Here is a 16,748-nt window from a genome sequence, read left to right on the forward strand (position 1 = left end):
CTCTTCAAACCAAGCTGCTTACCTATTGCAGATTCAGTCTTCCCAGCCTGGTGCAGGTCTACAATTTTGTTTCTGGTGTCCTTTGACAGCTCTTTGGTCTTGGCCATAGTGGAGTTTGGAGTGTGACTGTTTGAGGTTGTGGACAGGTGTCTTTTATACTGATAACAAGTTCAAACAGGTGCCATTAATAAAGGTAACGAGTGGAGGACAGAGGAGCCTATTAAAGAAGAAGTTACAGGTCTGTGAGAGCCAGAAATCTTGCTTGTTTGTAGGTGACCAAATACTTATTTTCCACCATAATTTGCAAATAAATTCATTAAAAATCCTACAATGTGATTTTCTGGAATTTTCTTTCTAAATTTGTCTGTCATAGTTGACGTGTACCTATGATGAAAATGACAGGCCTCTCTCATCTTTTTAAGTGGGAGAACTTGCACAATTTGTGGCTGACTAAATACTTTTTTCCCCCACTGTATGTGCTTTCTTGAGCAGGGGGACCTTGCGGGCGCTGCAGGATTTCAGTCCTTCACGGCGTAGTGTGTTACCAATTGTTTTCTTGGTGACTATGGTCCCAGCTGCCTTGAAATCATTGACAAGATCCTCCCGTGTAGTTCTGGGCTGATTCCTCACTGTTCTCATGATCATTGCAACTCACAGGGTGAGATCTTGCATGGAGCCCCAGGCCAAGGGAGATTGACAGGTCTTTTGTGTTTCTTCCATTTTCGAATAATCGCACCAACTGTTGTCACCTTCTCACCCAGCTGCTTGGCGATGGTCTTGTAGCCCATTCCAGCCTTGTGTAGGTCTACAATCTTGTCCCTGACATCCTTGCGGAGCTCTTTGGTCATGGCCATGGTGGAGAGTTTGGAATCTGATTGATTGATTGCTTCTGTGGACAGATGTCTTTTATACAGGTAACAAGCTGAGATTAGGAGCACTCCCTTTAAGAGTGTGCTCCTAATCTCAGCTTGTTACCTGTATAAAAGACACCTGGGAGCCAGAAATCTTTCTGATTGAGAGGGGGTCAAATACGTATTTCCCTCATTAAAATGCAAATCAATTTATAACATTTTTGACATGCGTTTTTCTGGATTTTTTTTTGTTATTCTGTCTCTCACTGTTCAAATAAACCTACCATTCAAATTATAGACTGATTATTTCTTTGTCAGTGGGCAAACGTACAAAATCAGCAGGGGATCAAATACTTTTTTCCCTCACTGTAGCAAATTACAGGTTCACAGCTTTGTTAGAAAAATTACTATGGAGGTTCTTATTATGCAACAAGTCCATTGGTGAGTCTATGGTTAAGCCCTGGGGTGTTCTGATGTGTAACGGAGTGTGGCCAACCAGCAGAGAGTGAGAGTGAGGGTCTTTGGTTTTGATAACCGTTGCCACTGCATGGGGTCTCATGGGAAGTGTCCAAGCTTCTTGTGGAAACACTTTTCCTCTGCAGAATCCTATAAACATCACTTCTTCTTAGACCTTGTATTTCAGCTTACTGCTTTCACTGATCATACAGATATGCTGAGGGTGAAGGAAAAAAAAAAGTCATATGCATATGAAAGATATGAGCTACATTTGGCCAATTGTTTTATGTCCCTGTGACATTATGTTATTATTCATATCATTAGGGGCCCATAGGTGGCCATTATAGAATGATCTTCCTGAAGAGGACCAAGTGAAGAATGCTACAAGTGTATCACTGAAATTAAAATCAGCATTGAATAAAGAAGAACTTACATTGAGGTTTCTGAAATACTAATTGTAGTCTAAGGCATATCCAACAATAAAACGATTGGGTATCTCAAAACCAACATCTGAAATGGAATAGATGTGGCAGAGGGATTAGCCCTGCAGCAATGTTAACAAAAACCAACATACCTTTTATAACTGAGCTAGGTCTGTAACTGGTAATGTTACAGGTAATATCAAATGAGCAGATAATTCTTACATGGAATTAAGGACACAAAAAGGTGCAGAGCGTTCGATTTGCATGCTGGGGGGCAAGGAGACCCCAAGCTCCGCTAAAACCATTGACAACTGCGTGCCATTTCAAGGGATTGTTAAATAAATGTGAACTATTTGGTTGTGGACCTCTTGAAAAGCTTAGTCAGAACTACACATTTCCAATTATTCCATGCAAAACAATTGCACACATTTAGCTCGAATCAGAGTTATACAGCAAGTAACTGCATGCTTTTCATGATCAGTAAACATCAAATGATCATGTAATTTCAGATACGTGAGGGTAGCCTCACAATATCTCTCAATATTGGCCACCATTAATTGGATATTTGAGTGATATAAAATAAAAGTGAACTATACCTGACAGGTATGAGTGGTTTAGGTTAATTTCCCATATTTTGTGGGCTCTGCCTGTAAACAGCAGAAGGTCGCATTTGCCATAGTACTGTTAGCTGATAATGTTTACTTTGCAAGCTACTGGTATAAACCTAGTTGGCTAAACATAGTGGTAAGTAGACCTAATGTACTTTTTTCTTCAACCAACGTAGGCCTACCTAGAGAAGTCAGCTAACATTATCCCCTTTTCAACATTGTTTTTAAGAGTGTTTAATCACAATTGCTGACAGATGATAGACATGAACTGCTACATTGATTGATGGACCACATCAAATTGGCTAACTAATAACAGATCATGTCAATATGGCTAGTTAACAATCTAACTTTCAGGGGATAAACTAGATGGCTATATCAAAAATATTGTTGGATTTTCTTGCCATCTATAGTGGTGATGAAAGTAGTCTGACTAACACATTTACCACGACAAGGATTTGCAGATGTCAAACTCCAAAAGCCTAATCTCAGATTAAGCGAACTAAATCACACGTTGTTTGCTTAGCTAGCTAAATGTATAGGCTACCTTCACGTATCTGAAAATACATGATCAATTGATGTTTAGCTACTGATCATGAAAAGCATGCAGTTACTTGCCGTATAACTCTGATGATAGAGCTAAATGTGGAAGAATCGGAAATGTGTAGTTCTGACTAGGCTCTTCAAGAAGTGATGATATTAAAACCAAATAGTTATAACATTATTTAACGATCCCTTGAAAACTGTACCAACTATGTACCATTTTCAAGGGATCGTTAAAATAATGTTATAACTATTTGTTAGTCAGACTACTTTCATCACCACTATAGATGGCAAGAAAATCCAACAATATTTTCGATATAGCCATCTATTTTATCCCCTGAAAGTTAGATGGTCTCCTTGCCCCCCAGCAGCCAAATGTAACGCTCTGCACCGTATTGTGACGTTTTATTGATAACGGTTGGCCTGCTCCAGTTGTAATAGGTTTATACATTCTGTGACTTTTAAACTTGTTCACAAAATTTGCTAACATAGGTACACATATAATCCATGGCATACAAGGATGCATCCTTACTCTCTTGGGACATTCATTGGGACCTCTTCATCTGCAGATTGCTCTCTGTATCTGAGGACAGAAAACATCACAAAGAAACAGGCTGCATTATACTCAAGTTAGACAGCCCTGAATGTTATGTTGCTATATCTCTCTGTCCTGGAACTGGAGAATAGTTTCATAATGTCCTCTCACAAAGGTATTGTACCTGCCCTATCCAGAGTAGCCTACTCTATCTTTTATGACAGCTGGAGTGGAAGTGCTAGCTAATCCTTTCACCCTCTTCCATGGCTGTTAGCTAGCTAGCTACCTAGCTACAAATGGATTTGGCGTTACAATGATAAATACATCAAGATAGATAACTAGCTAATATGAAGTTAGCAAGCTGGTGATATTTAATTCACGTAGCTAGCTATACAGTATGTAAAGTTAGCTAACAAGCAAACATTACGTTAGCAGCTCATTTGAGTTAGTCTGCACACTAAGTTTCTGTAGCAAGCTAGCTAGCTAATAATATACTGAACAAAAATATAAAACGCAACATGCAACAATTTCAAAGATTTTACTGAGTTAACGAAAATCTGTCAATTGAAATAAATTCATTAGGCCCTAATCTATGGATTTTACATGACTGGGCAGGGGTGCAGCCATGGGTGGGCCTGAGAGGGCATAGGCCCACCCACTTGGCAGCCAGGCCCACCCACTGGGGAGCCAGGCCCAGCCAATCAGAATCAGTTTTTCCCCACAAAAGGGCTTTATTACAGACAGAAATACTCCTCTGCAGCTCATGAAACATGGGACCAACACTACATGTTGCGTTTATATTTTTGTTCAGTGCACATCGTTTTTGATCACTTTCAAAATATATTTACTTACTTGAATAGGTTCTCCCACTGCCTCTGTTTTTTGGGTCCTTAGAAAAACTAAATAATGGGCAATCTTCCCGAAGTTTCCTGTGGTAGCAAAACGCAGCCAGCCGTGTGGACGATTGGAGGACTTCCAACAGACTGAGTTTGGTCTTCCAACATGGCGCCTGGTGCAGTTGCTAGGTGATTTGTGATGCAACTGCAAGCACTCTATACAGGTAACTGCCAAAATAAAGGAAACATGGGTCTCAAAGGAGCATAAGGGGTTTAAAGGGTGTGTGTGCAATAGAGTTCCAGACACTTGTAGAATCTATGCCAAGGTGCATTGAAGCTAACATATAATAATGAAAACATAAATTAACAATTTATAGAACTGCTACATACAATCTGGGAGACAACCTGAACCGTTTGGCTCTCTCTTCACCAGCAAACTTAAACAGAAACACAGGAGGCACACTCAACACAAGCATAGTATTGAAACATCTTCAATATTTCAACCTGTAGTACACTGAAACTAAGCTCCTTTCTTCCTTCCTTTCTGTCTAGACTGGAAACAGGAAATTGAGTGACTCAGTGTGGGTCACCTGGTCTGTTGTGGTGTTAGTGTTTCTATGCCAGGACTCACCATGCTACTTTGATCATCTTGGGCATGAAGGCCTCCACGTGTTTAAGGAGAGTCATAATTGTCTTGACTCTGTCTACAATGGCCTGCGGGGGACAAAAAACACAGAATAACTTTAGCAGCATGACTATGAGAGTGGCTGTCAACACTCAATGTCAAAGATACACCAAGCTGAGAGCTCACTGGTATCTCACACTAACAAAACAAATAAGAGTGCTCTAAAAAATAAATGATGTGTGCGTGTGTGTACAGTAGCTATGTGTGTAGCCCCAGCCGCACTGAGCAGTCTGAACCCACAGTTAAAAAGGGGACAACCAAAGTGTGAACCAGGGTAACACAGAAACCCATCTGACCCTGAACACCATTAGTGACACTGGGGGTTTCAGTCGTTGGGCTTGGGGTGAAGGGGAAGCTGTTTTGTGTGGCTCCTCTATTCATAATGTGACACATAACTACCCCTTCATTGTTCTGGCGTGTGTGTGTATGTTCGTGTGTGTAGGGGAGTGACTGTGAGGGAGATGTCATCGAACACATTTCCCTATAATCCCTCAATGCAACAAATGCAATGGAGCCATTCTTGTCATATAGTCATTTATGGCATTCGATGACATAGGCCAACTAGTTCATGACACATTAGGTGCATTAGATGAGAGTGAGACTAGAAATGAGAGAGTGTATGTCCTTTTAATACGAAAACCTATTCTTTGATACAAAGAACATAACTGCACAGGACTAAAAGAGGCTCATAGAAGAACTTCCAATGACTGCCCCAGTCTCTATTAGAAGTGCCATTTGCTTTGATTCTGTACATTTTGTAACAGTATTTTGACATTTTCTTCAGGTTTCTGTATAGACTACTAATGGACACAGCTGTATTCATTTGCTTGTTCTAAAGATGTCTGCTTAAAGTAAGCACTCATTGTACAGTGAGGTAAAAAAGTATTTAATCCCCTGCTGATTTTGTACGTTTGCCCACTGACAAAGAAATGATCAGTCTATACTTTTAATGGTAGGTTTATTTGAACAGTGAGAGACAGAATACCAACAAAAAAATCCAGAAAAACGCATGTCAAAAATGTTATACATTGATTTGCATTTTAATGAGGGAAATAAGTATTTGACCCCCTCTCAATCAGAAAGATTTCTGGCTCCCAGGTGTCTTTTATACAGGTAACGAGCTGAGATTAGGAGCACACTCTTAAAGGGTGTCACGCCCTGGCTCTAGGGACTCTTTTATGTTGAGCCAGGGTGTGTAGAGTCTATGTTTTGTGCTCTTTGTTTTCCATTCTAGGTCTTGTATTTCTATGTTGGCCAGAGTGGTTCCCAATCAGAGGCAACGAGTGTCAGCTGTTGCTGGTTGTCTCTGATTGGGAACCATATTTAAACAGTCTGTTTTCCCTCAGTGTTTGTGGGATCTTGTTCCGTGTTCCTAGTAGGTTGTGTTTGAGCTAAGGACGTCACGTTATCGTTTTGTTGTTTTGTTCGTGTTATCTTTCAGATTAAATAAATATGTTTGCATTCAACGCTGCGCATTGGTCCTCTGTTCCCGACGATCGTGACAGAAGATCCCACCAAAACTGGACCAAGCAGCGTGTCCAGGAGCCATCGCCAGGGGAATCGCTAGCGGATCTCCGTGGCAACTTCGACTGGGTCAAGCCTAGTGAAGAGCAGAGAGGGTGGACTTGGGAACAGTGGAGGAAGAGTCTTGACTGGGTCAAGCCAAATGAAGAGCAGAGTGGCTGGAGTTGGAAGCAGAAGAGCGAGAGTTGGGCGAGAACTATAGAGGCCTGGCCCACGGGGAGGAGAGACCCCCAGAAATGTTTTAGGGGGGCTCACGCCGTGGACGACGGGGCAGCAGGAGGCCGCGATGGAGCGGTCCAGCGGGTTTGCAGAGGAGGCCGCCAGGTTAAGGGGGCCACTGGTCACAGAGGAGAGGGAAAGTGTGGAGGCACGGCGAGAGGTACTGGGGGTGTGTTACCAGTCCGGTCCGGCCCGTTCCTGATCCCTGCATAGGGCCAGTGGTGTGTGTCCCCAGTACGGTCCGGCCTGTTCCTGTTCCTCGCATCGAGCCTGTGGTGCGTGTCGTCAGCCCGGCCCGGCCTGTTCCTGCTCCCCGCACCGAGCCTATGGTGCGCGTCGCCAGCCCGGCCCGGCCTGTTCCTGCTCCCCGCACCAAGCCTATGGTGCGCGTCGCCAGCCCGGCCCGGCCTGTTCCTGCTCCCCGCACCAAGCCTATGGTGCGCGTCGCCAGCCCGGTCCGGCCTGTTCCTGCTCCCCGCACCAAGCCTATGGTGTGCATCGCCAGCCCGGCCCGGCCTGTTCCTGCTCCCCGCACCAAGCCGATGGTGCGCGTCGCTAGTCCGGCCCGGTCTGTTCCTGCTCCCCGCACCAAGCCTATGGTGCGCGTCGCCAGCCCGGCCCGGCCTGTTCCTGCTCCCCGCACCGAGCCTATGGTACGTGTCGCCAGCCCGGTCCGGCCTGTTCCTGCTCCCCGCACCAAGCCGATGGTGCGCGTCGCCAGTCCGGCCCGGTCTGTTCCTGCTCCCCGCACCAAGTCAGTGGTGCGCGTCGCCAGCCCGGCCCGGTCCATTCCTGCTCTCCGCACCAAGTCAGTGGTGCGCTTCGTCAGCCCGGCTCGGCCTGTTCCTGCTCCCCACACCAAGCCAGTGGTGTGCGTCGTCAGTCCGACACGGCCCGTGCCTGTTCCACCGGTGCCTGGTCCGGTACCGGTCAGCTGCTCCACGTCGGAGCTAGAGCAATCCGCTCCACCAGTGTTCAGTCCAGCTCCGGCCAGCAGGGCCAGACCGGACCAGGGGTACTGTGGGGGGTTAGAGAGGGAGTGGGAATCATGCCCAGAGCCGGATCCGCCGCCAAGGCGGAGTGCCCACCCGGTCCCTCCCCTGTGGTGTTCTGTTGGCGCGGTCGGAGTCCGCGCCTTTGGGGGGTGGGGTACTGTCACGCCCTGGCTCTAGGGACTCTTTTATGTTGAGCCAGGGTGTGTAGAGTCTATGTTTTGTGCTCTTTGTTTTCCATTCTAGGTCTTGTATTTCTATGTTGGCCAGAGTGGTTCCCAATCAGAGGCAACGAGTGTCAGCTGTTGCTGGTTGTCTCTGATTGGGAACCATATTTAAACAGTCTGTTTTCTCTCAGTGTTTGTGGGATCTTGTTCCGTGTTCCTAGTAGGTTGTGTTTGAGCTAAGGACATCACGTTATCGTTTTGTTGTTTTGTTCGTGTTATCTTTCAGATTAAATAAATATGTTTGCATTCAACGCTGCGCATTGGTCCTCTGTTCCCGACGATCGTGACAAAGGGAGTGCTCCTAATCTCAGTTTGTTACCTGTATAAAAGACACCTGTCCACAGAAGCAATCAATCAATCAGATTCCAAGCACTCCACCATGGCCAAGACCAAAGAGCTCTCCAAGGATGTTAGGGGCAAGATTGTAGACCTACACAAGGCTGGAATGGGCTACAAGACCATCGTCAAGCAGCTTGATGAGAAGGTGACAACAGTTGGTGCGATTATTCGCAAATGCAAGAAACACAAAATAACTGTCAATCTCCCTCGGCCTGGGGCTCCATGCAAGATCTCACGTCGTGGAGTTGCAATGATCATGAGAACGGTGAGGAATCAGCCCAGAACTACACGGGAGGATCTTGTCAATGATCTCAAGGCAGCTGGGACCATAGTCACCAAGAAAACAATTGGTAACACACTACGCTGTGAAGGACTGAAATCCTGCAGCGCCCGCAAGGTCCCCCTGCTCAAGAAAGCACATATACAGGGCCGTCTGAAGTTTGCCAATGAACATCTGAATGATTCAGAGGAGAACTGGGTGAAAGTGTTGTGGTCAGATGAGACCAAAATCGAGCTCTTTGGTATCAACTCAACTCGCCGTGTTTGGAGGAGGAGGAATGCTGCCTATGACCCCAAGAACACCATCCCCACTGTCAAACATGGAGGTGGAAACGTTATGCTTTGGGGGTGTTTTTCTGCTAAGGGGACAGGACAACTTCACCGCATCAAAGGGACGATGGACGGGGCCATGTACCGTCAAATCTTGGGTGAGAACCTCCTTCCCTCAGCCAGGGCATTGAAAATGGGTCGTGTATGGGTATTCCAGCATGACAATGACCCAAAACACATGGCCAAAGCAACAAAGGAGTGGCTCAAGAAGAAGCACATTAAGGTCCTGGAGTGGCCTAGCCAGTCTCCAGACCTTAATCCCATAGAAAATCTGTGGAGGGAGCTGAAGGTTCGAGTTGCCAAACGTCAGCCTCGAAACCTTAATGACTTGGAGAAGATCTGCAAAGAGGAGTGGAACAAAATCCCTCCTGAGATGTGTGCAAACCTGGTGGCCAACTACAAGAAACGTCTGACCTCTGTGATTGCCAACAAGGGTTTTGCCACCATGTACTAAGTCATGTTTTGCAGAGGGGTCAAATACTTATTTCCCTCATTAAATGCAGATCAATTTATAACATTTTTGACATGGGTTTTTCTGGATTTTTTTTGTTGTTATTCTGTCTCTCACTGTTCAAATAAACCTACCATTAAAATTCTAGACTGATCATGTCTTTGTCAGTGGGCAAACGTACAAAATCAGCAGGGGATCAAATACTTTTTTCCCTCATTGTATGACAGTATTGCTTTTATTCATTTCAAAGAGAATCTTTCCCAATGTAGAGGTCCCTATAATAGGCTCCCAATTACTGTGCTAAGAGGAACGTTTCTGAATCAATTCTGATAAGGGACAATCAAACTTCCCTAATGGACAGACTGATACAATCAATTAGAAAAGTTTTGACTGTCCTATTCAGGGTCGTATTCATTAGGGCACACCGTAGAAAAACATTTCGCAATGGTAAACGATAATGAGCTTTTCTTATTGGATAAGTTTGTGTAGTCATTCATTGTTTCATTCTGTTTTGTTCTGTTTGGTGCCTAATGAATACGACCCTGGTCTGGTAAAACTCAGACCTACATTCAGAGAATGAGAGCCGCTCCCCATGACCTGGATAAACATCTGGAGAAAGTGATGGTGTATTTGATGGATGCACTCTGAGACTCAAATAGAGGAGAGGAAGGAAATAAGCATGTTGACTCACCTCCACGATTAGGATATTATTTTTTAAGCACATGTCAGAGAGAAAAGAGAAAGGAAGCAGTTTTGCATGGGTAGGAATGCGTAAAGACTTATCTACAATATACCACAGTGCTGCACATGCATACCAAGATAACATTAACTGAACAACTCGGTTGAGACGGATTTGCGATGTGTACTGTACATACAGTATGAAGAGTTTCATTCCAAAACGCTATTCAGTGCATTCGGAAAGTATTCAGACAATTTGACTTTTTTTCTCATCAATCTACACACAATTCCCCATAATGGCAAAGCAAAAACAGTTTTTTTTTGTGTGCAAATGTATTAAAAAGAAAAAACTGAACTATCACATTTATATAAGTATTCAGACCCTTTATTGAAGCACCTTTGGCAGCGATTACAACCTTGAGTCTTCTTGGGTATGACGCTTCAAGCTTGGCACACCTGTATTTGGGGAGTTTCTCCCATTCTTCTCTCAAGCTTCTCTCTTCTCCCAGATCCTCTCAAGTTCTGTCAGGTTGAATGGGGAGCGTCGCTGCACAGCTATTTTCAGGTCTCTCCAGAGATGTTCAATCAGGTTCAAGTCCGGGCTCTGGCTGGGCCCCTCAAGGACATTCAGAGACTTGTTCTGAAGGCCCTCCTGCGTTGTCTTGGCTGTGTGCTTAGGGTCGTTGTCCTGTTGGAAGGTGAACCTTCGCCCCAGTCTGAGGTCCTGAGCAGGTTTTTATCAAGGATTTCTCTGTACTTTGCTCGTTCATCTTTCCCTCAATCCTGACTAGTCTCCCAGTCCCTGCCGCTGAAAAACATCCCCACAGCATTATGCAGCCACCAGCATGCTTCACCATAGGGATGGTGCCAGGTTTCCTCCAGAAGTGATGCTTGGCATTCAGGCCAAAGAGTTCAATATTGGTTTCATCAGACCAGAAAATCTTGTTTCTCATGGTATGAGAGTCCTTTAGGTGCCTTTTGGCAAACTCCAAGCGGGCTGTTGTGTCTTTTACTGAGGAGTGGCTTCCGTCTGGCCACTCTACCATAAAGGCCTGATTGGTGGAGTGCTGCAGAGATGGTTGTCCTTCTGGAAGGTTCTTCCATCTCCACAAAGGAACTCTGGAGCTCTGTCAGAGTGACCATCGGGTCTTGGTCGCCTCCCTGACCAAGGCCCTTCTCCCCCGAATGCTCAGTTTGGCCAGGATGCCAACTCTAGGAAGACTATTGATGGTTCCACACTTCTTCCATTTAAGAATGATGGAGGCCACTGTGTTCTTGGGGACCTTCAATACTGCAAAAAATGTTTGGTACCCTTCCCCAGATCTGTGCCTTGACACAATCCTGTCTCGGAGCTTTACGGACAATTCCTTCAACCTCATGGCTTGGTTTTTGCTCTGACATGCACTGTCAACCTTATATAGACAGGTGTGTGTCTTTCCAAATCATGTCCAATCAATTGAATTTACCACGTGGACTCCAATCAAGTTGTAGAAACATCTCAAGGATGATCAATGGAAACAGGATGCACCTGAGCTAAATTTCGAGTCTCATAGCAAAGGGTCTGAATACTTATGTAAATAAGGTATTTCTGTTTTTATCTTTTTTAGACATTTGCAAACATTTCTAAAACCTGTTTTCCCTTTGTCGTTATTGTGTATTGTGTGTAGATTGATGAGGAAAATGTTTTATTTAACAACTGTAACATAACAAAATGTGGAAAAAGTCAATTAGCAGATACTCTTATCCAGAGCGACTTAGAGTAAGTGCATTCATCTTAAGATAGCCAGGTGAGACAACCATGCATCACAGTCAAATATACAGGATGCGAACATTCTATTCCAGCTAAACAATGGATATACAGTGCCTTCAGAAAGTATTCATACCCCTTGACTTATTCCACATTTTGTTGTGTTACAGCCTGAATTTAAAATTGATTAAATATATATTTTTTCTCAACCATCTACACACTACCTCATAATGACAAATAGTGAAAACATGTTTTTAGAAATGTTAGCAAATGTATTGAAAATGAAATACAGAAATATCTCATTTAGATTTGGCCTTGTGTTTTAGGTTATTGTCCTGCTGAAAGGTGAATTCATCTCCCAGTGTCTTGTGGAAAGCAGACTGAACCAGGCTTTCCTCTAGGATTTTGCCTTTGCTTAGCTCCATACCATTTCCTAAACTATTATAAACCTACCCATAACATGATGCAGCCACCACTATGCTTGAAAATATGGAGAGTGGTACTCAGTAATGTGTTGTATTGGATTTGCCTCAAACATAACACTTTGTATTCAGGGCAAAAAGTTTAATTGCTTTGCTACATTTTTTGCAGTATTACTTTAGTGCCTTGTTGCAAACAGGATGCATGTTTTGGAATATTTTTTATTCTGTAGAGGCTTCCTTCTTTTCACTCTGTCATTTAGATTAGTATTGTGGAGTAACTATAATGTTGTTGATCCATCCTCAGTTTTCTCCTATCGCAGCCATTAAACTCTAACTGTTTTAAAGTCACAATTGGCCTCATGGTGAAATCCCTGAGCGGATGCCTTCCTTTCCGGCAACTGAGTTAGGAAGGACGCCTGTATCTTTGTAGTGACTGGGTGTATTGATACACCATCAAAAGTGTAATTAATAACTTCACCATACTCAAAGGGATATTCAATGTATGCTTTTTTATTTTTACCCATCTACTAATCAAAAGGTGCCAGGCATTGGAAAACCTCCCTGGTCTTTGTGGTTGAACCTGTGTTTGAAATTCACTGCTCGACTGAGGGACCTTACAGATAATTGTATGTGTGAGGTACAGAGATGAGGTAGTCATTAAAAAATCATGTTTAACACTATTATTGCACACAGAGGGAGTCAATGTAACTTATTATGTGACTTGTTAAGCACATTTTCACTCCTGAACTTAAATTAGGCTTGCCATAACAAAGGGGTTTAATATTTGTACAAATTTCCCAAAACATAATTCCATTTTGACATTATGGGGTATTGTGTGTAGGCCAGTGACAAAAAAACTCAATTTAATCAATTTCAAATTTGGGCTGTAACACAAGAACATTTTGAAAAAGTCAAGCGGTATGATTTTTTTCTGAAGATCAGCAATGAGAACAGTAATATTTTACACACACATGAAGGTGCCCATAAGCAATCATTTCTGATTAAAAACACAAATGTGAAAATTGGTGGATATAGCGTTTTGGAAATAAAGTCTTCAAATGGGAGCGACTCCATAACCACGTGAAATACAGGTAACACCAACATAAAGTGTCTTAATAGGGCATTGTGCCACCACGAGCCAGAACAGCTTCAACGCACCTTGGCATAGATTCTACAAGTGTCTGAAACTCTATTGGAGGGATGCGACACCATTCTTCCAAAATAAATGTAATGATTTGGTGTTTTGTTGATGGTGGTGGAAAAGCTGTCTGAGGCGCCACTCCAAAATCTCCCGTAAGTGTTCAATTGGGTTGAGATCTGCTGACTGAGATGGCCATGGCATATGGTTTACACCGTTTTCATGCTCATCAAACCATTCAGTAACCACTCGTGCCCTGTGGATGGGGGCATTGTCAACCTATGGGGCATAGTCATGGTTGTCACTGGTGTAGAGAGGAGTAGGCAGGAGGCAGTCGCAGGTTTAGAACTACTGAATTTATTTAAGCACCATAGATCAAATCAGGACAAAACCCAAACGCTGTTGTGCTCAAAATATAACTTCATAAACAAAAGGCACAGGGCGAACCCAAAGTGCAAAATATAAAGTACTCAGGAAATAGTAGGAGAGATTCCTCTCAGCAAAACAAGTAACATTTACAATGACCGACAAAGAGAAATGGCAGAGGGAGTATATCTACAGTGATAGAGTGGGGATAGGAACCAGGTGTGTGCAATGATCCAAGATCCATTCAAGATGGCGTAGCAGTGCGGTCGTGTTCTTTGTTGTGTGTCTGTGTAAATAGCCTGTTTATTTTGTATTTATTGTATTTTTTGTACATATTTCCCTATCACACTTTTCATCCTTCTACTAAATATACTTTCCTGCAACCCGCCTCACTCAATGTGGAACGGATTCTATTATATACTCACCTTTATCTAGAATCTCCAGTTGAAACTAGCTAGCCAGCTAACTAGCTACTTGCTATTAGCCACCGTTAGCGGTTTTCACCCAGAACATCGGATTTTCTGCCGGAATAACTGAATCACTGGACCCTAACACTGGATCGCAACTAGCTAGCCGCAACCGAATGGATGTTGCTTTAGGCTAATCACCACTGCCCCCGAAGCAAGCACCAGTTAGCCGTGAGCCAGGCCCATATCCCGGCTATCTACCTCTTTGTCTACCGGACGGGAGTAGCCAGCTAACTAGCTACTTGCTATTAGCCACCGTTAGCGGTTTTTCACCATTGTCCGTGGCCTGCACTACCTACCAGCCAGCTCTAGCCTGGACTATTATCGGCCAGTCTGCACTGTCTGCACAGCGCGTTATCGACCCAGAACATATCGGATTTTCTGCCGGAATCACTAAATCACTGGACCTTTAACACCTGATCATCGCAACTAGCTAGCTGCAACCAAATGAATGTTGTTGTTGGCTAATCAGCCTGGAGCTAGCCTCGAGTCAGGCACATCTCCCGGCTATCTACCTCTCTGTCAACCGGACGGGACCTCCTAGAGTCGACACGGAGCCCCGCCGATCTATCACGACTGGTCTGCCGACGTAATCGTCTGTGGTTTCAACAGGCTTCCCGTTGCGACGACCACGAAGATCCATCTGCTAGCCCCGGCCAGCTAGCACACGCAAACAACAGCCGTGCTTCCTGCTCGCTGTGCTTTAGCACTAATTCGAACTGCTCTTGGACTCACATATTGCTGTTCACTGGACCTTATGATCACTCAGCTGCACAGCTGATGCCTGCTGGACTGTTCCTTTACACGGTACCCTGTCCTGTTTATCTGTTTAGCCTCAGCCCAAAATTTCAATCGCCATTACCAGTTCTTGTCTTAGCTCTCTCTAATAACACCTGTGATTGCTTTATGCCTCTCTCCCATGTCAATATTCCTTGCCTATTGCTGTTCCAGTTAGTTCTTATTATACAATTTCAATATAGAACCCCAAGTCATTCTCAAACTGCCTCAAATAGCTCCTTTGTTCCACCCCCCCATACACGCCGAGACCGGCTCAATCGATGCCTCCAGTGATGCTATCTCTTTCATTGTTACCCAACGCTTAGGTTTACCTCCACTGTACTCATATCCTTCCATATCCTTGTCTGTACATAATGCCCTGAATCTATTCTACAACGCCCGGAAATCTGCCCCCTTTATTCTCTGTACCCAACGCACTAGAAGACCAGTTCTTAAAGCCTTTAGCCATATCCTTATTCTAGTCCTCCTCTGTTCCTCTGGTGATGTAGAGGCTAACCCAGGCCCTGCAGCCCCCAGTATCACTCCTACTCCCCAGAAGTTATCATTTGTTGACTTCTGTAACCGTAAAAGCCTTGGTTTTCTGCACGTTAACATCAGAAGCCTCATTCCTAAGTTTGAGTTATTCACTTCGTTAGCACACTCCGCCAACCCTGATGTTCTAGCAGTGTCTGAATCCTGGCTTAGGAAGGACACCAAAAATTCAGAAATGTCCATCCCCAACTACAACATTTTCCGTCTAGATAGAACTGCCAAAGGGGGTGGAGTTGCAATCTACTGTAGAGATAGCCTGTAGAGCTCTATCATACTATCCAGGTCTGTGCCCAAACAGTTTGAGCTCCTACTTCTAAAAATCCACCTTTCCAGAAATAAGTCTCTCACTGATGCCGCTTGCTACAGAGCCCCCTCAGCCCCCATCTGTGCCCTGGACACCATATGTGAATTGATTGCCCCCCATCTATCCTCAGAGTTCGTACTGCTTGGTGACCTAAACTGGGATATGCTTAACACCCCGGCCATCCTACAAACCAAACTAGATGCCCTCAATCTCACACAAATTATCAAGGAACCTACCAGGTACAACCCTAAATCCGTAAACATGGGCACCCTCATAGATATCATCCTGACTTACTTACCCTCTAAATACACCTCCGCTGTCTTCAACCAGGATCTCAGCGATCACTGCCTTATTGCCTGTGTCCGTAACGGGTCCGCGGTCAAACATACATTTACATTTTTTACATTTACGTCATTTAGCAGACGCTCTTATCCAGAGCGACTTACAAATTGGTGCATTCACCTTATAGCCAGTGGGATAACCACTTTACAATATGTTTTTTTTTCTTTCTTTGGGGTGGGGTAAGGTGGGGTAGAAGGATTACTTTATCCTATCCCAGGTATTCCTTAAAGAGGTGGGGTTTCAAGTGTCTCCGGAAGGTGGTGAGTGACTCCGCTGTCCTGGCGTTCGTGAGGGAGCTTGTTCCACCATTGGGGTGCCAGAGCAGCGAACAGTTTTGACTGGGCTGAGCAGGAACTGTGCTTCCGCAGAGGTAGGGGGGCCAGCAGGCCAGAGGTGGATGAACGCAATGCCCTCGTTTGGGTATAGGGACTGATCAGAGCCTCAAGGTACGGAGGTGCCGTTCCCCTCACAGCTCCGTAGGCAAGCACCATGGTCTTGTAGCAGATGCGAGCTTCAACTGGAAGCCAGTGGAGTGTGCGGAGGAGCGGGGTGACGTGAGAGAACTTGGGAAGGTTGAACACCAGACGGGATTCTGGATGGGTTGTAGGGGTTTAATGGCACAGGCAGGGAGCCCAGCCAACAGCGAGTTGCAGTAATCCAG

At 44.5% G+C, this 16,748-nt stretch overlaps 1 pseudogene; it reads right to left on the minus strand.

Annotated features, from left to right (window-relative positions):
• Positions 1-1,237: 1,237 nt before the first annotated feature.
• On the minus strand, positions 1,238-10,018 carry LOC121581315 (annotated as a pseudogene).
• Positions 10,019-16,748: the final 6,730 nt, after the last annotated feature.

The sequence above is a fragment of the Coregonus clupeaformis genome, chromosome 14 (assembly GCF_020615455.1).
Source record: "Coregonus clupeaformis isolate EN_2021a chromosome 14, ASM2061545v1, whole genome shotgun sequence".
Classification (NCBI taxonomy): Eukaryota; Metazoa; Chordata; class Actinopteri; order Salmoniformes; family Salmonidae; genus Coregonus; species Coregonus clupeaformis.